Source organism: Triturus cristatus, chromosome 8 (assembly GCF_964204655.1).
Source record: "Triturus cristatus chromosome 8, aTriCri1.1, whole genome shotgun sequence".
Classification (NCBI taxonomy): Eukaryota; Metazoa; Chordata; class Amphibia; order Caudata; family Salamandridae; genus Triturus; species Triturus cristatus.
The window spans coordinates 1,039,808,452-1,039,832,711 of record NC_140591.1 but is presented as its reverse complement, the minus strand read 5'-3'; positions in this window follow the sequence as shown (position 1 = coordinate 1,039,832,711).

The following is a 24,260-nucleotide window of genomic DNA, read 5'->3' as shown; positions in this document are numbered from 1 at the left end:
ATCACAAATTCATCACTAATTATCACAATACCTATGTTCTGGTATTGGGGAAACTTTTGATGACCGAGTATTTTTCAAAAAGTGTAAAACACATATAAACACATATTTTTAACAATATTTGACAATAGCTGTTTACTACTATACTGTTTAAAGTTCTCTATGTGTAATCATTTTTAAGTTGTATTTACTGTTTCACAAGCACGCCGGTAATCGCAATGACATAAGTATTCGCAAACATTATGTGACCTGGAAACAAAGAGATATCATTGGAGGAGAGAGTTTTCATTAATCTTCAGACAAAGTCACCACCCAGTTCTCTGTTCTACAATCATGCATTGATTTTAGGTTCATTCATTGAAACTGCTCTGTGGTTTTACTACAGCACTCTGATTACACCTTTTTGTCTGGTGGCTTAGTGGACTAATGCATCCACTATTAGGGCCTGTGTTTGACCACATGGTCACAGGTGCAAATCTCGGTGGGTACACTCAGCCTGTCATCCTTCTGAGGTTGATAAAATTAGTACCACTGAGTTGTGTAACAATAAACATCTGCTATACAGTGCCAAGATATCCTTCTGGGTGAACATGCACTTTACAAATACACATGTTATGTGCTTTGGGATTGTTATTTTTAATTTTTAAAATTGCAACAGTTGGTAGTGAGGAGCAGAAGGTACCACGCAGGAAGATTAGCAGGAGGTGAAACATCAAGACTCCAATGATGAAGGCCCTCCACAAAAATTAGAGTATTGCATGGGAACATTTTACTATTCCCTCAGAAAAGTCAGACTTTAACAAAATCCTTGAAAAGCACTTTGCATGCCAAGACGTTGTCAAGAGATTCACGCAAAAGATCTTGCTGTGGTACAACTTCAATGTTGTACCATTTGAAAACTTATTGTAACAACAGGTTGCGGACAGCATGCAAGGAGAAAGAAGGAGATGAATCCTTAACATCCTCGGCTACCTCACCTGTCCCAGGAGAGAGTTCCCAGAGATTTATAGAGGCATCATTCCCAAATGGCCCCTGAATTGAGGTGTGTAGGCACGTATTGCCAGGACTGCAGCACAACACTAACTGCTGGAGAGCAGTTTGTTGATACCATCACTGAAGCGGCAAAGCAACATAGATGCTAATTTTTTTCATTTGTCCTAGTTTTTGCAATATTTTTGTGCTGCTTTTTCAACATTTTCTCACCCTCATTGCCTTTTTTTTCAATCAAAAATACACCCCCAAAAAATGGAAAATCACAAAAAACACAGTTCTACAAAAAAGGTTCTTGTCTAAACATGCTTCTCACAGTGAAAACAAAGATAAAGTGAGCTTTATGGGTGAGTAAGTGGCTCTGTGACTTGCTGTATGGGTGAGTGAGTTGATATGTAAGAGGTTGTGTGGGTGAGTGAATAAGTGTGTGAGTAGATGTGTGAGTGGGTGTACAAGCTGTTGTATCGGTGAGTAAGGGCTAGTGTAACTACCTGTATGGGTCAGTAAGTGGCCGTGCGAGTGGCCATATTGGTGAGTGACTGCTACTGTGAGTAGCTGTATGGGTGAGTGACTGCAACTGTGAGTGAATGTATGGGTATGTTTGTGGTTGTGTAAGTAGCCTATGAGTGAGCCAATGGTAGTGTAAATGACTCTATGGATGACTGATGGGGCATGAGAAGGTGTATGAGTGAGTGGGTGTGTGGTTTGGGTGGGTGAGTGAGAGCCTGTGTGACTGACTATATGGGTGAGTGAGTGGTTCCATCAGTAGCTGTATGGGTGACTAAGTGGGTGTTTGCGTGGCTGTGTAAGTGAGTGAGTGAGTGAGTCTGTCAGTGAGTGTATGCATGAGTGAGTGCTTGTGTGAGTTATTGTATGGCTTACTAACTGGCTGAGTGAGTGGCCTTAGAGGAACATTAGTGGTTGTAGGAGCAGCTGTATAGATGAGTAAAGAGTTGTGTGAATGCCTCTATGGGTAAGCTTGTGCCATTGACAGTCGCTGAGTGGATGAGTGAATGAGTGAGTCAGTGGCTGCATCAGTAAGTGAATGGGTGTATCAGTAGCTGTATGAGTGAGTGAGTTCTGATGTGAGTGGCTGTATGAATGAGCGAGAAGTTGTCTGAGTACCTGTATAGGTTAGTGAATGCTAGTGTGACTGATTGCATGTGTTGGTGAGGTGTGTGAGAAGCTATATGAGTAAGTGAGTGTTAGTGCCTGTATGGATAAGTGTGTGACTGTGTGAGTAGGTGTATCGGTGACTGAGTGGCTGTGTGAGTAGTTGTGTGAGTGAGTGAATGGGTGTCTGTGCGTGAGCAGTTGTATTGGTGAGGTAGTGGTAGTATCAGGGGCTGTATGGGAAAGTGAGTGTTTGGGTGACTAGCTATATGGATGACAACACCAAAACTTAAGAAGGAGTGTGAAGTCTTTACAAAAGATATATCCTCATCTTCTCAAACAAAATCTGTTCAACAAACTAACGGAGGAAATATCTTGAGGTCTCATAAAGAGCATGTATATGGTATATCCGAGACCTGTAAGTACCAGCACCCAGGTTAAACGGTGCTCTCCTTACATTTGTCTCAAACCTGTGTTGAAATAAAAAAGAGTTTTAATATAGGAATGTATATATATATATATATATATGTATATATATATATATATATATATATATATATATATATATATATATATAATATATATAATTTTTTTTTTCACTGAAAAACCCATAGGTTTCAGTTACGTTATAGTTAGAAAGTAGCATTAAAAAAACATTGAAATTCACTGAAAAAACCATAGGTTTTCGGGAAAGTTATAGTTAGTTGGAAATGTAATTCGCACAAAACCATAGAAATTCCCCCGTTATAGTTAGTTCAGCTAACTATAACTTGCGCCCCCGCAATGCACTGCTGATGACGTCACATATTACATCATTCTTGACATGGTCAGTGACTTCACTGATGACATCACTGATGACATCATCCATGTGATAATTTAATGCATCTTCTCACACCCTAATATAACCTTTGATACACTGTGTCCAAAATACCTAATACCATTTTCAAAAACATAGACACACAAATACCAGTTACTACATATGTAGTCACTGATTCTTAGGTCTACACATACATCCACTCATTCACCCTCGAGCCCCCCCACAGGTGTATTTTGTTTAAAAAAAAAAAAGCCCCAGAGGTGTCGGTACCTGGGGCTGCGGGGGAGGGGCAGTGTGGCCCCACAAATAATTAATGAAATCCCAGGGGGTGGCGGTCGCCGGGGCTAGGAGGGCCTTGGAGGCCGCCCCACAGATTAAAAAAGAAGCCCGGGGGTGGCGGTCCCCGGGGCTGTGAGGGGGCTGCGTGCCCCCCCGCAACTCAATATTCTTGCCCCGGGGAGTTGGCGGTCCCCGGGGCAGTGTGGGGTGATTGGGGACCCCCACACTTTTTTTTTCACTGCCCCAGGGACCTGGCCCACCCGTGGGCTTCAATCCAACGAAGCGTGGAGCCCGCACTTTTTAATTTTTTTATTTTCACGGCTGGATCCGTGGATCCGTTGCGTTTTTGCCAATTTTCTTTGTTTTTAAAGGCTTTTTTTGGCTGGTGTGGGACCCCCTGAGCAGGCCTAGGGGGTCAGGGTATTTCTACCCTGCCCCCTTTTGTTATTTTTCACCTTTTGTTTTTCTGTTTTCTTGTGCCTTGGTTACCGATGCCTGCCAACACTTCCTGGTTTGGAGTGTTGACAGCCAATTAAAATTAAGCTCGTGGTCGGGAGGGTCAGCGGATCCACCACGGCCATAAATATTGAAACTTTTATTTTTTGATTTTCTCAGCAAGTACTGAGCAGATTTACACCATTAAAAAAAAGGTCTCTTTCTGAACCAAGGGCTACCTTTTTGCCAAATTTGGAGTAATTCTGTTCAGCAGTTTCGGCTGTAATCGTGTCTAAATATTCCTATGGGAAATTGATCATTTGACCTCTATTTTTGTAATTTCGCAGGAACTACTGAATAGATTTACATCATTTAACAAAAAGATCTCTTTCTGAACCAAGGGCTACCTTTTTGCCAAATTTGGTGTAATTCCGTTCAGCAGTTCGGGCTGTAGTCATGTCTTAAGTTTCCTATGGGAAGTAACATGGAGAAAACACGTTTTGGGACCCCCTTTTTTCTCAGCCCCCGCTTGCTGAGTCACCCCAAACTTTAAAGACAGGAGCTGACCGGAGGCCCCCACTAGTTTTGAAAATTTCACGATGATTCGTCAGCTGGCACCAAAGTTATTGGGAAAAGAAAAAAATGCTTTTTAAATAGAAACAAGGTCCTAACTATAACTACTTACTGGCGACCGCTCCACTCCACTGCTGCTTGGCACTTCAATATGTAGAAGAAAGGAGCACGGACCACATCTCGTGCGTTCAATCAAATGTATTTTCTTGAGGTAAGTCAGCCATAACGCGTTTCAACTCCGTAGAGCCTTGATCACATGATACGCTTTAAAGTCACATATCTGTTTAAATACCATTTTCTTAGTTTTTGTTTTTATTCTTTCTTTTTTCACCATGAATGTTAAAGTGACAGTGCTCAAAAATAGTTGCATTACTTGATTGCTCATATGTAGAGTTTGTTACATGTCGGTAGAAATACCATTACATTAGTTTCCACCTTCATTTTCATTTCATTCACAATATTAAAGGTGTAGATGAATTTGGCATATGTTAGTCTACAGTCAGTTGTGCAAACTAGTGCAAATGGTAGGTTCATTTATATAAATATATAAATAAATAATTAAATACATATGTAGATATATAAATACAAAAATACATATATAAATAAGACATGTTTCATAAAAATACAGATTCTAGTATTTATAAAATCTATAAAAAGAAACAAGAAAGAATGTCAAAAATAATCATGATGTAATACCTAATTGATCCCATTTTCTCAAAATATGTCTCTTAGTTCTCCCACAACTTAGACCGGTAATGTCTGTACCATAGGGATCTAAACATTATTATAGAATCCCTGTTATATTTATATATTTCATTAGGGCCCTCACCCACAGGTACCACCCATGGCTTGCTTCATCATTGGACCCTTACTCACACACATAAGGTGTGTGAGTGGTCTCAACACATTTGTAAGTGGAGTTCTATAGTAACTCTGAGTGAAGGCAGGGAACCTTGGTGAGTTAAAATAACCTCCGAAACCTAAAGAAATATTTAATGACAGAGGTTTAGGGGCTAGATTAAAAATATGATAGGAGACACTTTTAGGATATAATGGTCTCAAGTGTCTATTTGGTCGACATGTGTCAGCCACAAACCGCCTCAAAAGGTCAATTGGCTTTCTTCAGGACCTACGTTTACCCTGCTAGTTGTAATAAACAGTCTATTGGCATGTGCAATTCACGTGATTTTTTGAAAAGCATGCACATTTATATACAGACCACCCACTGAGGTCCTTTTCCTTGTATAGTCAAATGCTGAAACAAAAGAAATTCATAATCAAATATGGGCGTGCTAATATCTTAATGTGCACACTTTATTTTGTGCTTAATAAATGCTAAATAGTTATTGTGTTGTATCCAGTAGCATTTCATAGTGCTAATACACATGACTGACGCACAACATTTAAAAATATCAGACAGACAGCGGTGTTTTACACCCATTAACATTAAATGGCGAATTAGACGGCGGGTAGGAAATACCTACATGTCTAGGTCAATTTACCACCATCATAGGGAATTTCATGGATGGACCATCCCTGTAGACACACACTGGAAAGAATGGACACATCATTATTTAGATTGGTTTTCTTACTCACAGTTTAAATGCTTCCATTGGAATTAGAGGTTCCGTAAGTAAAAAGTTTAACCCGGTATTTGTAAAGCGTGAACAAATCACCCCTAAGGGTCTCAAGGCGCTGTGGGCGTTGGGAAGATTAAGCGAACTATGGTGCTGGGCTGAGCTGCCACCGGACCTGGCGATTGTTAGCCCCATGCTCTGGAGTCAGCAGCCCTGGCCTCTGCACCACACCTCTGGATAATATTCCCCTTATACATTAAGTTCGTACATGATATTCAGTATATTGTTGTTCGTATATGATCAATCCATTATTGTTATATAAGCCGCTCGTGTTCATCATGAGACAGCCAGTGGGGCATTGAGTTTACAATGCATGTGATTTTTAGAGAATCAGGTATTTGCGTATTAAAGGTACTAGATGTTAATGTCTCTATCCGCAATTTGTCTGGCTACTTAGTGTGTTACAGTATGTTGTTTCAGGGTATATCATCAGTGGGTCCAGATGTGTGTATAGACACACCAACCTCTGATCTTTTCAAATTTTTTTTTTTAATATTTCTGGTACCATCTGTCATGTGTTCCAGGACTGTCCTTCTCATGTCATTAGGGGTGTGATGATTGCTTATGAAGTGGTCTGCCATTTTGGTTGCGTTGCGTTGTGTTGCGTTTGCATCGTTTGGTACTTCTGTGTTTCACAATTCGTGTGCCTAATTTTCTAGTTGGTATGCCTATGTACTTAAGGTTGAATGGACATGTTATGAGATAGATGACATGCTTACTTTTGCAATTTGTATGCTTTCTCTGTTCCCAAGGGGTAGGTAATTCAACATCTACTGTTTTAGTTGGTGATGTCAAATGACAGACACTACATTGGCCACAAGGGTAGTGTCCCATGATTGGTGGTAAACAGAATATTGATTCTGTCTTCTGTGTCTATTTAGGATACTGTATTTGTCTTGTATGTACCAAATTGTCACATAAGCTTTTAGATCTTTTATGTGAGAACAGTGGTAAGTCCCACTTTCCACTCCCTACGTTTACTATTTTCCAGTTGTGTTTGATTATCTTTTTGACTTAATTCGACATTGTGTTATACGTTGTCACGCACACCAATGGTGGTTCTGTCTTTTCTTTTGAATAAGTTTACAGGAGCGATTCTCTGTTTTGATTTTTTGCTCGTTTTTTGGGATTTTTCGAATTATGTCTTCTGGACATTTCCTGGCTCTCAGTTCATCTGTGAGTGTATTTGCTTGATGTTTGAAATCATTAATCTGGCTACAATTCCATCATAGGTGAAGGAATTGTCCATACAGTACATTTTCACGGAGTGATCTAGGGTGAAAGCTATAAAATCACAGAAGGTTGTTTTTAACTGTTGGTTTATGGTAGGTGTCTGTGTATAGCTTTCCGTTGTTACTGAAAACTGTGACATCCAGGAATACCAATCTTTCTTTATCTGTAGTGTAGGTAAACTTAAGGTGGGCGTCATAATAATTCATCCAATTCACAAACTATAATGCTGAATCGTCTCCTTGCCATATTATGAAGATATTGTCTATGTATCTTTTCCAAAGCGATATTTGATCCTTGAAGGGATTTCTTTCATGTAATATGCATTCAGTTTCTAGGTTGTACACATACAACCCACCACACTAGGCACAAAAGCACTACCCATGGAAGTCCCATGGGTTTGTAAATACAGTGTTTTTTCGAATTCAAAGAAGTTCTTTGTAAGGGCAAGACTGGCACATATGGATGACTGACCAGTAGCGTGAGTGCCTGTATGGGTCAGTGACTACTAATGAGACTGACTCTATGGGTTAGTGAAAGGCTGTATCAGTAGCTGTACTGGTAAATGAGTGTTAGTGTTAGTGTGTGTATAGATGAGTGAGTGGCTGAGTGAGTTAGCAGCTTTGTGACTGATTGTATGAGTGAGTGAGTGGGTAGTTTTATGAACCGAGTACCTATTCAGACCAAGGCAACATTATACTGTGTCTCGAGCGCGGCCGCCATTTTAAAGTCAGGCCGAGATTAGGGAGGATTTACATGAGACACTATTTCACTTGAACATATGTCCAGACAGAATTTGTGGGAGCAGCCCAGTGCGTGTGGATTCGAGGAGGCAAGCAGATTGACTTACTTGTGGGTCTCAACTTCATCATGAACCGTGTCATGCCAGGTGCGCCTCGGGGCATCGGCCATTTAGTCCCTCATAGAGTAGAGTGCGCTCTGAGTTGAACACAAAGGAGACAAAAAAAGAACAAAACAGTGTAACAGGCTCATCAATCAGCCCAACACCGTGCTCGTTGGTTGCCCACGGCAATCCGGTTCGTGAAACAGCCGCTCCTATCCTGGATCATCTCCTGGCTAGTTTGTTGCTGTCAGCCAGGTTGGCAGGAGCAGCGAAGCTAAACAGCTATGCCCCGCGCCGTTAGCGGGGGGGCACCGATCCGGCCAACAAGCACAGGCAGCGGTTCAGGCTGAAAAGCTCCTTGAGTGGAGAGCCAGTAACAGGGAGAAGCCCCAGTGGTGTGGCACTCGGGCGAGAGCACCAATCTGGGCAATCCTTAGCATCAGCGCAGACGAGAGAAAGGCGACGAGTAGAAGCATGCCCAGTCCGGAGGAAATTTGTCCAGCGATGGGGCTGCGTGTCCGACAGAGGAACAGCCCAGAATCGGCACAACAGAGGGAGTCAGAAACGCCACATGTCTGGCTCAGTTGGCCTGAGCCTGGCGAGGTACGGCGGGCAAGGCGAAAGGAACGTCGGGGTCTTGGAGTTCATCCCTGGAGGTAGGCCACGCTGTAGAACCAAGTCCGACGTCAAAGGGAGTTGGAAGTGGGAAAATAGGAGGCGTATGGCTGGGTAGAGAAGGGGATTTTCACCGGCGGCCATCTTGAAGTCATGCAATGAATTTGAAAAACTTTTAGTTTGAATTGTGCAATTAATTCGAAAAACTTTTAATTCAAATCTTCTATAATTGGATTATGTCCATTCAGTTTTTGTCTTCAATTACACAGTGTGGTGTTTAAATGTGGTATTTAATCATTTGTGGAACTTAAAACAATTGTTGAATTATGAGGAAGACTAGAAAGATATTAACCCCAATAGGGCGAATAGTGCCTAAAAGACTGATGAGCCACACAGAAGAAACACAGTACACCACTTTTATGTCCACAATTTCTCCTTAGAACTTTGGTTGAAGAAAGAAAAGAGAAGAGTTTGGAAATTTGGAAGGAATTCTTGGTTTGAATCTTTAGATTGATGTAATTACATTCTATCCATCCAGTTTCACTCTTTAAATGGACAGGGTGGTGTTCAGAGGTTGTATTAATTCTTTCATGAAAGATGATAGCTGAAATTGTAAATGTTCTTCCTGAAATTGATATTTGTACAGCTTTAAGACTGTAATTTGGTTTTCCAATTTGTAACCATCTCCTCTGCATCATTGTAGCAGTGCTATAAGGTATTTTCTAGTTCTTGTTAGGATTAACAGAGTTAACATCTGATTTACACTTTGGGCAGGTCATATTTTGGTCAGCATTCTTCAACAGTTTGTCAAAAGGCCTACTTTTACAATATGGTGATGTTGAATACGGAAAACACTCAGGGGCTCATTTAAAACCCCCTTGCGCTACTTTTGCGTCATTTTTCCCATGTTAAAAATGACGCAAAAGTGGCACAAGGGGCTTGTAAATAAGCCCCTCAGAATCTTTTTTCATGGTAGATGAGTAATCACAATCTTCACAGATATGGTACCATGTGTAATTCAGTCCAAATAAATCATCAATATGTATATCGTCTTCTTCTAAAACTCCAAACATAACCAGAATAAAGTCTTGTGCAACTTGTTGACTGTTGAGAGTAAACATTACTGATCCACTGCATATATCTAAAAGATCTCGAATACTTGAAGCAGAATGTGTCAAAGTACTATCAGTCAGTAAACGTTGCAGCAACTGATAGAGTCCAAAACACAATCTTTTACCTGCTTTTTGTTCAATTTGGTTGACTAGATTTGGTAAATGAAACAGTACATTACGAACAACGTTTGCATAGCATTTGATACCTGAACTCTTTTCCAACTGGTAACCTAAAATATCTCCATCATTTTCCAGATTAGTCTTCTTTACAGCTTCTACTTTATCCTTGTGTCCTTTCTTTTGTTAAGCATCTGTACACTCTTTTGTAATCTTCCATTTGGAACTGATTATCTGTTTCTTATAAACAGGGTTTTGGCCTAAATGAGGAGCAAATACACTTCTTAAACCGATTGTACACTCTTACACAACTAGCATTTGCACTAACTTTCTATTCATCACAATCAATCAAATACAAACCAGATAATGTTCTAATTTATGGCAATGGTACCTATGACATTCCTTCTTTAAATACAGTACTTCCAATGTTTTCAAAAGCTGCATCTCCACTTAAACCTTGTGATTTATGGACAGTTACAGCATATGCTAGAGAGTGTGGGATTTGCTGGTGCCGCGCATATATGACTTTCACTAGCAAAAACGTACAACACAAAGGTCACTCAGCTTCACACCATCAATCTGATCAAATTTTTGGGTCAAGTACTGAACATCATATCTATTTGGGAAATTAATAAAAAATCAATTACTTTACTCATTACACCATTTACTAACCCTTACAGTGCATTTAAATTATGGTGCAAAATTACTTGACAGTTTTTGCTGGCACGCTTAATCTTTTCTAATCCTGCAGTTTCTGAGACAGACTTCTCCAAGCGCATCTCATTTTGCTTGTAGTTTATCAGTAAGTAATATTGTGACTCCCTGATATTAAATTTTATCAATAGCTAATTTAAAAAATATCTTCTGTCTTCAGTTGTATTAATTGCTCATTATAGTTGGAGCACTCTTGAAGTGTTGGTATTAAACAAACTATAGACTTCTGTTCTTCAACAGAATTGTGCATTTGTCAGCTGCTGTAATATTAGATTGAAATACTTTCAGGATAAGTCACCTTTCCAAAGCACATTTACCCTCTTTTCTTTGAACTCCTATTCTAGTGCCCTTCGGAATATGTGCATAATTTAGGTCAGATGCTTGCCGCATATTTTTCACTAGTTCCTTGTATTCAAAGTTTAACTAAAAATCTACATTGCTAATAGTCCCCAGTGACTTTCTTGTTTCGTTATTCACAAGTGTTTTGAAAACAGGCTGTCCTTTTAGGGGGGGAGGGGTGAGTTGCAGTAGTTCACCAAACACAATGAAATGCTTTCCATGAAAGAGCACATCATAGTTTTTTCCCAAAATCTGTTGCATTCTTAAGTGTATGAAGGCAAGCATTAAATTGGATACCTTGCTAACCTCATCAATGATTAAAAGCTTCAGGGGTATATTCACAAGAACGTGTGATAACTACCGCAAGAGTAGCGTAACTCAACTTTCAATATCTCAGCCTATCGCGGGAAAATAACCCTGTGTCAACGTGGAATTCCCAACAAGACGGTACCATGCGATAGACACCAGATAACGTGTCAAATGTCAGCGTCAAAATCGACACCACGCCGCTAAAATGCGAAAAGTGAACGCGAAAAATCACGCAATTAGGACAATTGCGGTACACAAATCAGCGAAGACCAGCTACAGGCCTGCATATCCCATGCACCTGGCAGGAAAAAGCTACATAAAAGCAAGAAAAAAAAGACAAAAAGACATTTCAAACTGCTTAGCAAGATGGATGCGGCAGGACCGAGTGCAGAGGACAAGCCGAACACCACAAGCCCCACGGAGGACCAGCCAGGAACCCCGTGTCCATGGAAGGGCAAAGACAAGAGGCAAGGAAGACGGGGTTCAGTCCGCAGGAAGACCGGATCCTAGTCACGGAGGTGACCAAACACCTTCAAAAACTGTTCGGAACCTCCACTGCCGCACTGGCAACCCAAACCGAAATATGGCAGGCCATCGTAACCAACGTCAATGCAGTCGGAGTGTCCAGGAGGTCACTGGAGGAAGTCAAGAGGCACAGGCATGATCTGAAAAGGCAGACTAAACATAAACTCGCCGCCAACAGGGAGGCAGCAACTGCGACTGGAGATGGGCCTCCTGCGACACAGGAGGAGCTGGATGAGCTGGAGCAAATGGTGGCCACAGTCATCAGTGTGGAGACGGTGGCAGGATTGGTGTGCCTGGACACAGCACGATACGACCTGACACAACAGCAACAGGGTGAGTAATGACCAGGGACGGTGGGACGGGGGAGATGGACACAATGGCACACATGCACAGGTATGCGTAGCTCACTGCACACCAACAATGACCGTGGAACATGTCCGTGATTGCCTTGGCACACTGCAGCACACATAGAAATGCCAAGTAGGCCCCCATCCACAATGTGCACAGAGGACCCCCCTATCACCAATATCACCATCGACCCATGCACATGTGCCGAACCCAGCAAAGCAGCGGCTCTGTGTCCCACACTGACTATGCAAGTAACACTGCATGTCCGATAGCATGGCAGCAGCCCCAAAAACAAATGACATGGCCAACGAATCGACATGGAGGTAGCCCAGTGTGGATCACATCCGTAAAGGAGCAGGTCACACCCTGACATATCCATGTGCACCCACAATCCATGCATTACAATACACGCAGCAGACGAACAATACACCAGGCCACAAAATCTGTTTGAGAGCACATATGACCCAAGTCAAAAGCAAATCAGGCCCACAAAAGCACACAATTCAAAGGCACTCCGCCTCAAAGGGAGAAGGCCACACGAAATCAGAGCTGCAGGGGCAACTCCCCCACAATGCATCACACACGCATAGCAATCACAGGACATCAGCAATGACAGCAATGTGGTAGAAAGTGTAACACCACAGGACACAGTCCACAACAGGTTTGGCCCGTGTGTAGTAACAGTCCACTCACATCTGGCATTGCCTACACAGTGTGATGATAATGAACGGGTACCACCACACATCTGTCATGTATTGGGAAAACACACTGACTGCCATCGTATAGCTAGCTCCCCCAAAACATTCGTAATGTACACTGGCATGCAGTCTGAATGTAAACATATGCAAATCAACAACATACATGTGAAACCCTATTAACCTGCATCTCCCCTTAACATTGCAGAGGGTGCAAACAACACTTACTGCAGAGCAGAACACAAACCCCATCATTGATGATTTAGAGGACTACCTGCACATATGTCAAGATACCCTCCAACTGATACTGGACAGCCTCTGCACCCCACCCCCAGGAGCAGGGCAGGCCAGCTGCTTTGAGGTGACCCCACCGCCTGCACAGACCACACAGCAGGAAACACACACCACCACGGCTGTCTCCCAGGACCCCACCGACCAATACATAGAGCACATACAACGTTGGTTGTCTTCCCAGGTAGAGTTGGCTGAACAGCAGTGGGTGGGTTTCGAGCTCATGGCAGCCCAACTCGATACCATACATGGGTGTCTGAGTCCCATCAGGGACCACGTACAGTCCCTATCGGACACCCCCTGTCCGCACCATGCTCCGCCACAGACCTTAGCTTACCTCGCTGGTGCCATGAATCAGACACAAAAACATTTGTGGGCAGACAGGCACCAGCCATAACAGCACAGAGTTGGGACAGATGCGGAGGTCAATGGAGACCATGGAGAGGATGCAGCTGGAAGGATGTCTGACACGGATGGACACCAGCGAGTAGTAGCTGGGGACGTCATTGTCCTGCAGTACTTCATCTTGCCATTGCTGCCACTTAGCCGTTCCCAGATGACTGCAGCGGGAACATCGACACACACAGCTCCGACCCCTGACGTGTCCGTGGCACACAGTGATGCTGCCCCACCACCTTCGCAGTCTGATGTGTCAGTGGCACACAGTGAGGCAGCCATTACCAGACACACCAGACACAGAAGCCATTTCAGGGGAGTAAGAAGGGAATGTGTGGGGAAGGAGGCAGTAGCAGCCATCACCACCGTCTGGCCTGTCCCTGCCGGGTCATGACCTATGCATCATGGCCTGGAAAACACCTCATAGTGACCCCCGGAACACTCTGCGACTTTCACCCGGACCCCTACACGGACTGCCATTTCTTCACCGCTGGCCAATTACACAGCTATCCTGCTGCGGACTGCACTCTCCCTCTTCCCAATCACTGTGCAATCCACAAAGGACTCTGGTTGGCACGACACTGGGCTTCCATGTGATGTGGGCTTGGATGGCATGTACATCCCAGCTCCCGCAATCACCTGAATGTGAATAAAACATTCTAAATCACACAGATGTGTCATGACTATGTTAACTCACGTGTGGAGGTATGGCTGGATGAAGGTACAATGATTGCATATGAAGGTACACCCTGGTAACTGACATTTATGCGCATGTGTATCCCTGAGACACATGGCCAATTGGATGACTGTGAAGGTGAGCACTAGCCGTGTCCCCATTGCACATCAACAATAATCTCACAGCCCCCAACGTAGGCACATGTCCATGTATTGAATAGTGCTGTGTGTAGGACTCACCCAAACGAAAACAGGCACATGTGACACCAGAAGTTCACGTTGCGTACCTACTCACACACATCTGTGTGGACACATTCTGTTTTGATATATGACATTGCTCCACATGGTCAGGGGTTGGACACCATTCTCACATTGCTGAATTCACGTAAGTGTACATGGCCTCCAGCACCTATCCAATAACAAGGTCTGGCTCACAGAGGTGGAGCTTTCCAAAGGGACACTCCACCATTGCACATGCGTCAGCCAGTTCCTCCCTCTGTAGGGACAATGTTCATTGTGGCGCAAGAGTGGACAATCCAAACAACACACCTCACAGTTAGACACCAGTGGAGTTGCATAGGCTTTATTGGCATGTGTGCGTCAGTACGGACGAGGCAAGGGCCACAACAGGCAGGGACATGCTTAAGACACTTACACGCAGCATGGGTACATGTCGAAGTTCAGAAAATGTTGGGGCTAAAATGGGCAATATTTATCACGAATGGCAACGCTCTCAGCCCACCTTGTCTTGCTGGATGAGTCATGTGTTGTTTGGCGTCTGCCCATTTCCCCATGTGAGGGGGCATGACTCACTGCCCAAGGGATCTGCATAGTGCTCTGTCTCCGGAGTGCGCCCATTGTCTGGTCTGATGACAGTGATCAGGTGTGAGTATCCGACAGGTTCACATGTAGTGCTACATTGACATGTGTGTGCTCTCCCCCAGCAGTGGGTCCAAATTGGCAAAGTTGCCAAACGACGCTGTGTTGCACCGGGCATGGACCTGCATCACCTTGAACAGATGTGTGTACACACGTATTGTTCCACGCACATGCATCCAGAGCCCGGACGGAGGCAGACGTATCCTCTGTTGTGGTGGGATGTGTGAGCTATCCCCACGATGCAACAAGTTGTTGGGACATGTGCTGTGGGTGCCAATCGGATGTGGCTGCAGGAACGTAGTTACTCATCCATGAATGCCCGTGCGGCTTCATGTGCAATGTGTTCCAATAGTACGTCGTTGTCGTGTTCAAGGAACACCAGGATGAGCCAACCCATTATGTGGTCTGGGCAGGTGTGCTCAGCCCATGGTGTTTCACCAATCCGCAACAAAGCCCAATAGGAGAGTGCTTCGATGTCATCACTGCACACGAGGAATTGTGCAATCTCCCATGCACAACTACCAATACATACGCAGTATGTCAAGGCATCTCATGCACGGCTGTCTCGATTACACTCCTGTTCGTGATCCAACAGGGGGCGCAGACACAAGTCATAGTCCAAATCATCAACAGTTGTGTTGGATAGGCAGACATCCATGGGACACTCGAATGTGCATGTTTGGCTGTGGAACCAGGGCTGGATGCATGTGACGTAGGCAATGTGGAAGCTGAGTTGGTAACTGATCCGCAGCACTGCCAGTGGCACTGCGCCCAGTAAATGCAACATATGTGCACGTACTGTTCCACATTACGGGGGTTGTTCATGTGCCCGGTGTAGCCTGCCATTGCGTAGGTGCGTCTCATGGAACGGGCACTCTTCTGAACTGCGGCAGTTGTGTGGAGGATATGCCACAGCTCCAAACAATGATTTGGATGTGTGTGCAAAGTTGGGGAGAGTGGATTGGTGTATCCATGAGTGTCAAGGGCATGCCATGCGGGGGTACCACAGGCAGGGGCTTCTATGTGTGGGGTGTGGATGAGTCAGATAGTTCATTTGGGGAATGCGTGAAGTGGGAGTCATCCCCATCTGCCATGGCATCTCTTGCAGGATGTTCCAGGTGCGTTCTGGACCAAGGTCAGAGGTGCAGGTGTCATCCCGCCTTCTGCATTGGAACAAAGGAGCTTTCATCCGTGATGTTTGTCTGACTACTACTTGCGTTTTTGGAATGTGATGTGGCTTTGGCGCTGAGATTGGAACAGGGCCTTGGGCTCATGGTATACGGATGGCAATACACACACACATGTTGGCATGTGGAGGCAGATGCCCGAGGGGCCTTGCGCTGCTTGTGCAATCTCAATTCGTCTCTCTCCCTCGCTCTCTCCCTGTCTTTCCTTTGTTGGGCACATGGCACACCTTCTTCTCTTGGATTTGGTCTTCCAGGCTTTTTGCTACGGATTGTCCAGTGAGGAGCCGCTAGGACTCATCCTACGGGTTGTCTGGGCTTTTGTTTGTATGGTGTTTTGTGTTGGTGATTGTGTTGCGGGCCTGGGTGTGGTGCCAGAGGGTGCTGTGGCCTTCTTGGGTGCCCGGGTCTCATGATGGGTGGCTCCATGGCTTCTGTTGCCCTTCGGGTGTGGCCCTGGACTGGTCTCTCTTTTGTGGTGTCAGCTGCCATCTGACTTTACACCAGGTCAGAGCAGGTGTAGATTTCCTGGTGCTAATGCGCCTTATTGCCTGTTTTGTGTTTTTATTGCATGTCTGTCTGGTCGTTGAGATTGTTGAGGTGTGATGTTGTTGCGGCTTTTGGCACGGGATCACCAACTCTGCATCTCATTAGCGATAGTTGCGTTGGGCCTCTGTGGCGATGTTTTTGCGGGGCTGTTGGCTGTTTACACAGGCTTGTGATTGGGAAGGTATTTTTATCACAATTTGGCTGCGATGAAGTGACGTTAGTTGAGCGATAGTTTCTTGTGAATATGTCCCTCAGTTTCTTCAGTACTATTGACACTTCATTACAAGCTTCACCAGAATGTTTCTGATATTCCAAATTATTGTCATATTCAGCATGTAGCATTAGTAGGAAATGTAGAGTAATCCCTTCAATGTCATGTGCAGCTAATCCTGTTGGTGCTGTTACTACACATGTTGAATTTGATTCTGTAGTTTTTTGTAGATAGCCATTGAGAACTTTAATTTAGAAGTTTTTTCAAGCGCCACCTTGACCACTGATGTATAGTAATATTGGTCTGTATGAAGAACAATCACACTGTGTCCTCTAGTGGAGAAATCTGTGGTATATTTTATCTTTAACTTCATTGTAAATTTCTTTCTGTTCATTGTTCATTTCTTCTACTATATCTTTGAAATCCACATTTTTCTCTCTTGGCTTGCTGCATTGCAGTCTCCACCTCATTCATAGCTATAGCTGCTTCATTTTGAATAATTCAGTTACATGACTAAGAGGAGGATTACTTGTGTTGCAGAGGAAAGCCATCATTGCTTGAGACCTGTGGTTAAAACTTCTGCAAACATGTGCAGGGTCCAGTGAGCAAAGTTTTCCTGGTGTCTTCAGATTGATTTCTTTTATGTTTGAGTTTGCTTCTTGCAGGAATTCAAGGAGGTCATCCTATACTAATCTGCACAACTGTGTGTTAAGAACCAAGTTGGTGCTCCTAGGTGTCTCAACATGCATCTCATCTCACCGTGACGACAATACCAATATTCATTGGTGCCACAGTGGCACGCCATCAAATTAATCAAGTTGAATTCCAGGTTCTCATCTTTTTCTTCAACTTTGTCCATGAATTCCCTTGCAGTGATATTTTGCAGATTCACTCCTGTGTTCTGTTATGTTGTTGTGTTATGTATACTTACTTAGCACACGTTCACCAAAAAGGTTTCTTGGTGCTGGAACCAGGGACAACAAGAGTGACCATACTGCTAAGGACTAGCCATATGCTTGTCTAAAAAGCATGTTTTTAGCTGCTTTCTGAAACCTAAATAGTTTATGAATGCCTGAAAATCTAATGGGAAGGAGTTTCAAGTGCGGGGGCAGACACTGAGAACCTAGCACCTCCCAGTCTCTTCCTTTGACATTTGTGTTTAGTCAACAAAGGTAGCTGACTTGATTGAAGGTGTGTATTAGGGATATATTGCTGAACTTTTGCAGAGATGAAGGCAGGGCTATTGCCGTGTAAGGATTTAAAAATAAGATACCCTGTTTTAAAGACAGATCTCTTTGCCACAGGGAGCCAATGAAGTCTACTCATTAACAGTGTAATGTGGCAGTTTCGAGGTTGGCCAATAACAAGCCGAGCTGCTTGGTTTTGCACCAACTTCAATCTGCCCTTTAAGCTGACTGGGAGATAAAGATAGAACGCTTTAGCATAATCAGCATGATATATTACAAATGGAATGATAATTTGAATGATAGCCTCAAAGGGAAAAAGCTCTTGATTTTTTTTATTCTCCCTAGTTGGAGGACGCATGAGGATGTCACTGCACTTATTTTAGATTTCATGAATAGATTTTCATCAATTAGTATGATACGGCTTTTCACTGCTTTCTTGGTTATGGGGCAGTCCCAATTTCTGGGGGCCAAAGGGAGGGATGCCACTGCTGTATGTTATGTTTTGTCACCACAATTTCTATTTTATTTGCGTTAAGCTTCATTTTGTGAATATTCATAGCATTGTTTCTTGAAAGACCATCTTAGACTCCAGGGTATCACTGATAGGGAAGAACAGTTGCATATCATCTGCGTAATTGTAAATCTTTACCCTCCGTTGCTGAAGTAAATGTATGAGGGACGGATTTAAAGATTAAAACGATGAGGGAGTGACACAAAGCATTGTGGTACACCACAATTAAGGTGGGCCATTGGAGAAATGAAAAAGGAGGCAGATGAACAGATTGAAAATGGTCTTTGAGGAAGGCTTCAAACCATGTGATTTCCGAGCTTTGAAGACCTGCAGCCCTGTCCCGGTCGATCAGAATGGTATGATTGACCACGTCAAAGGCTGAAGATAAGTCTAAAAGGACCAGAACGTGTGTTGCTCCTCTGTCTGGTGAGCAAAAGAATGATGGATTTATCCCAGATCTCTTGATGGGGGGTGAATGTGTTGATTTTTTCTGCATTCCGTCCATCAATTGTGTGTCTTTTGCTTTCTCGCCCTAAGTGCGCCAGGTATGCTCAGACGTGAGTCCTGGGCTCACTGTGCCACTGGAATCAAGCTATCCTGGCTGAAGAGGGGTGAAACCCCGAAACCAGTCCTAGGATGCTTGTTTCCGGTCCAGGGAGGACCTGGCTTGGCAGTTCGGGCTGGACTGTTCCCATGAGGCACAGGGTCAAGACTGATTTGCATACAGCCAGGTCTAAACTGGGGTGGCATGGAAAGCAAAAGAATGATGGATCTATCCCAGATCTCTTGACTGGGGGTGAATGTGTTGATTTGTTCTGCATTCCGTCCATCATTTGTGTGTCTTTTGCTTTCTCGCCCTAAGTGCGCCAGATATGCTCAGACTTGAGTCCTGGGCTCACTGTGCCACTGGAATCAAGCTATCCTGGCTGAAGAGGGGTGAAACCCTGAAACCGGTCCTAGGATGCTTGTTTCCGGTCCAGGGAGGACCTGGCTTGGTAGTTCGGGCTGGACTGTTCCCATGAGGCACAGGGTCAAGACTGATTTGCATATAGCCAGGTCTAAACTGGGGTGGCATGGTGAGCAAAAGAATGATGGATTTAACCAAGATCTCTTGACTGGGGGTGAATGTTTTGATTTGTTCTGCATGTCGTCCATCAATTGTGTGTCTTTTGCTTTCTCACCCTAAGTGCGCCAGGTATGCTCAGACGTGAGTCCTGGGCTCACTGTGCCACTGGAATCAAGCTATCCTGGCTGAAGAGGGGTGAAACCCCGAAACCGGTCCTAGGATGCTTGTTTCCGGTCCAGAGAGGACCTGGCTTGGCAGTTCGGGCTGGACTGTTCCCATGAGGCACAGGGTCAAGACTGATTTGCATATAGCCAGGTATAAACTGGGGTGGCATGGTGAGCAAAAGAATGATGGATTTAACCCAGATCTCTTGGCTGGGGGCGAATGTTTTGATTTGTTCTGCATTCCGTCCATCAATTGTGTGTCTTTTGGTTCCTCTGTCTACTTCCTTCTTCAGGTCATCGAGGAAAGCATGAATGACAGATTCAGTATAGTGGGCCAGCTAAATGCTGGCCTGATGAGGGTCCAGAAATGCTGATTCCACCAAGAAGGCATAAAGATGGTGGCCCACATGCGTCTCTAGAAGCTTTGCTAAATAGGAGGTAGAGAAATTGGCCTATAGTTTTTCAGGACCGCAGAATCCTCACCAGCTTTTTTAAAGAAGGGGAAGATCCACTGCCTCTTTAAAGGAGCATGGATCCATGCTTTGACTAAGGGAGGAGTAAAGAAAACCTGTAGCTATTGCCAGAAATTGGGAGAAGATAGTTTTAAAAATATGTAGGTGGTGCACCAGATTTAACCTGTCACCAATTCAAGAATACTTTGTTCACTAATTGCTGGTAAGTCTGAGAGAATCTTATTGTTGGTATCTCCTGGCCAGGTTGACATGATAATTGAGCTTGGGGGTATGCTCTATTTTGTAAGCCTTATTTTGTCTACAAAAAAAAGAGTTCAAGGTATCATAAAATTCTTGACACCAAGTGCTGGGGCTGGACACACCATCCCTTTGTTTCAGGACTCTATGGTCCAGTTTGCCAGAAAAAGAGTAGAGGCCTGCCACCAGTCACCTCCCGCTTGCAGTGATGTGTGCTTATATCGCTTGAAGATCTCCCACGGCGTGGGACTCCAAGTGCTGGAGCTGGACACATCATCCCTTTATTTCAGGACTCCATGGTCCAGCTTGCCAGAAAAAGAGGAGGGCCTGCCACCAGCCGCTTCCCGCTTGCCATGCCATGTTATAACGCTTGAAGATCTACTGCAGTATAGTAGAGAACGACAGGAGTATAACCCATATACCAGGATGAGACCTGGGTCAGTAAGTATAAGTAAACAACAATATCTCAACTGGGTTCGCTGAGAAAGGCAAATGCAGTTAGTATGTTCAAGACATTACAAGAAACAGAGAGGGAGACTCCTGATTATTTGTAAAAGGGTGCCCATGGCATCATATATTTTGAAGACATAGTTTATACATAACAGTTATAACAGCACTACAAGCATAAATTATGAAGGCAACCCAAGAGGGCTTTGGTGCACAGTGTGCTCACGGCAAGGAGAGTGACGGCACAAGTGACTAGTGCAAAACACAGCGAGCGCCGCAAAATAACACGGTGACACAAAAAGTTTATATACAGTGTTCAATGGTTCAACATATATGTTTTTGTCCAATGACTGTAAATGATTCTGTTATTTGAAGAACCAGAGTGGAGTGTGCGCCATAAGTTGCACTCTTCTTTTGTTAGTTGGTTTTCAACTTTGTTTTTTGTTTATTTGATATTCCACTCTTTTTAGTTGTGCAGATACAGTTTTAAGAACTGTCTTTGGGCCCTTTTGTTTTTAAGTTGTGAGGACCTAGTACCCTTGTCTCAGTTTCTTTCTTTTCTCACTTTTGGATGGCATTGTAACTGTCTGTAGGTAAGTAGAAATTGATGTCTGAAAACAAAAATGTAGGTGTTTATTATGTAGTATCAGATAATGAAGTACCAATATAAACAGTTATATTATTGTAATATCGCTAACATTACTCCATTAATTTTCATTTGTATGTCTTTGTGTCTTTCTCTCTATCACCGTATGCACTAGTCTCTTGCTGAGTATCATACTATATCCTCTACAGTGTTCCTGTGTATTAACCCATGATTAAATGAATGCTTGGCTACATAAATAAGTAGAGTGTCTTAATGCTTTGCTGGATATCTTAGTGTCTTTATGACACAAGCTTTGTTCGCCCTAAGTTGGCAGGGTATGCCCAGACGTGGGTCCCTTGCTCACTTTGCCTCTGGATCAAGCTAGCCTGGCTGATTAAGGCTGTTAGCCTGAAACTGGTCCCACAATGCTTGTTTCCGGTCCAGGGAAGACATGGCTTGGCAGTTTGGGCTGGACCGTTCCCATGAGGCACAGGAACAAGACTGATTTGCATATAGCTGTGTCTTAACTGGGGTGGCGAAGTGAGCTAAAGAACGATGATGGATTCAACCCAGATCTGTGACTGGTGGTGAGTGTCTGAAAAGTTTTCAGCGCTCCGTCTATCATCTCCTTGTGTTTGCACCAGCTGTAAGAGTGACATAAGATGTCTACATAAATGTGCCAGTATGCGACTCTTCGCTCTAGTAGTTCTATAGCTATCTAACTGTGTAAAAAGGTGGCTGGATGATTACCTGACTGCCTGTGTTAGGGATCAGAAGAGTATGTAGGTGTCTGTCCAACTGCCTTACATACAGCTGCATACATAATTCGTTTCTGAGTATGTGAGTAAATACAGAAGTGCATCTGTTGCACTGAGAGTAGGTGACAGAGAGGATATCTGCTTTGGGAGCATGTATGTCAGTTCCTTTATGGGTCATATACTCTATGCAGTATTTGGCTTGAGGGCCTGCAAGTTCACAAGTAACTTATTGAACTCAAAAGGACATCTATCATCTTTTAGCAACTACTTTATAGCATACCTGCAGCTTATATCAGAAGTGACTGGTGTGTACTAAAAGATGGGTTTTAGACTTGACAAACAGATTTGCCGAACCAAATCAGCCAGGCCTGGTGGCTCAGAGGACTAATGCATCCACTGCAGGGGCCTTTGTTTGAACTCATGGTCACAGGTTCAAATCCTGGAGGGTCCACTCAGCCTTTCATCCATCTGAGGTCAATAAAATGAGTACCATTGAGTTGGGTAACAATAAACATCTGTTATTCAGCGCCAAGATACCCCGTTAGGGGTGAACATGCGGTTTACAAATGCACATGTTATGTTAGGCATCACCCATGTTTTAAGGACTATTTCTCTGGATGGATGACAAGGTTGTTTTAGTACCTGCCTCCATATCTGACTGAGTGTAGGAGAACACCTGTAGCACTGCCATGAGATGTTTATGTAAATGTGCGTGTATGTGGCTGTATGTTTTAGTACCTCTATGGATCTCTAAATGTGTATGTAAGTGGCTGAACAAACACTTCAGTGTCTGTGTTAAGGAATGAAGGGATATGTAGGTGTGACAGTAACTAACTTTGAGACTGCTGCATGCATAAATAGTTTCTGGGTATATGTGCTTCTGTAGCTGTCTGACTAGGTGACAGTGAGACTCTATGCTTTTGGAACATGTATGTCAGTTGCTTTAGGAGTGGCATACTCTATGTAGTACATGCCATTGGTGCCTGCAACAGTGGAAATACCTTATTGAAATCAAAAGGACATCTCTCATCTTTTAAACACTAAGTACCATGCATTATAGCATACCTACAGAATATCTCACGTGACTTGTATATACTAAAACATGGGTTTAAGACTATATGAACAGCTTTTACAAGCCAAATCAAACTGCAAGTGAAAGTGCACAAATAGGGTCTCCACTAGTGGGCATCACCCATGTTTAAAAGCCAATTTGTCTGCAAGTTTTTGAATTTTGAAGGTTGTGTCACTTCTTGCCTACATATCTTAGTGAGTGTAGGAGTACACCTGTAGCAGTGGCATGAGATGTTTAAGTAAATGTGCTGGTATGTGACTGCATATTTTAGTACCTACATGGCTCTATAAATGTGTATTTAAGTGGCTTAACAAATGCCTCAGTGTATGTGTTAGGCAATACAGAGCTATGTAGGTGAAACGGCAACTACTTTTGAGCCTGCTGCATGCATAAGTCGTTTTTGGTAAATGACTGGATGTATGAGTGCTTTTGTAGCTGTCTCAGTAGGTGAGAGAGAGGCTCTATGCTTTCGAGAACATGTATCTCAATTGATTTTATGTGGCATACTCTATGTAATACATGGCATATGGGTCTGCAAGTACACAAGTAACTAATTGAATTAAAAAAAACATCTCTCATCTTTTAAACACAAAGTACCATGCATTATAGCATACCTACATCATATCTCATATATGACATATGTGTACTAAAGAATTAAAACATGGGTTTAAGTCTTAATAAACAGCTTTTACATACCAAATAAAACTTCAAGTGAAAGTGCACAGACAGGGTCTGCACTATTAGGCATCACCCATGTTTAAAGACCAATTTGTCTGCAAGCTTTTGGAGGTTGTGTCACTTCTTGCCTACATATCTCAGTGAGTGTAGGGGTACACATGCAGTAGTGCCATGAGATGGTTAATTACATTTACCAGTATGTGACTG